Raw genomic sequence first — 520 nt, 5'->3', positions numbered from 1 at the left:
TTGCTGTTGAGTCAAGCAAACTCATAGCAACCCTATGAACAAAGACTTAAAAGCCCTTCCACAACTATTGTCATTTCTTAAAGTTCATAGAGTTTCCAGAGGCATGCTGTTTAGGAAGTGGATGTCCTTCCTGCTTCCAATACCCTTATGAAATATAACTTGTTTTGATCATAAATTTCAGAAGAATTTGTAAAGCTATTGTTTTCATCACTTAAATATATGTCATGATTTAAATTATTGCATATATTTTCCTATGATTTTATAGACAACAAATTATAAAATGTCCACTCCATTTAAAGCAAAATATTTACCACTCAATAGTGCAATGCTTCAGGCCTATAGATCTTTATTTTTTCAATTAATTTTAATGAAAGTTTACAAATATTTAGGGCCTAAGGCTCAATGTCAAGAAGATAAAGATTCTCACCACTGGACCAACTGGCAGCATCAAGGTGGATGGCGAAGAGATTGAGATTGTTCACAGCTTCAGTTTGCTCAGCTCCACAGTCAACACTCTTGG

The sequence above is a fragment of the Elephantulus edwardii genome, unplaced genomic scaffold (genome assembly GCF_000299155.1).
Source record: "Elephantulus edwardii isolate Elephantulus edwardi_28Jun2011 unplaced genomic scaffold, EleEdw1.0 scaffold00078, whole genome shotgun sequence".
In the NCBI taxonomy this organism is placed as follows: Eukaryota; Metazoa; Chordata; class Mammalia; order Macroscelidea; family Macroscelididae; genus Elephantulus; species Elephantulus edwardii.
Note: the sequence above shows the minus strand (reverse complement) of the source record.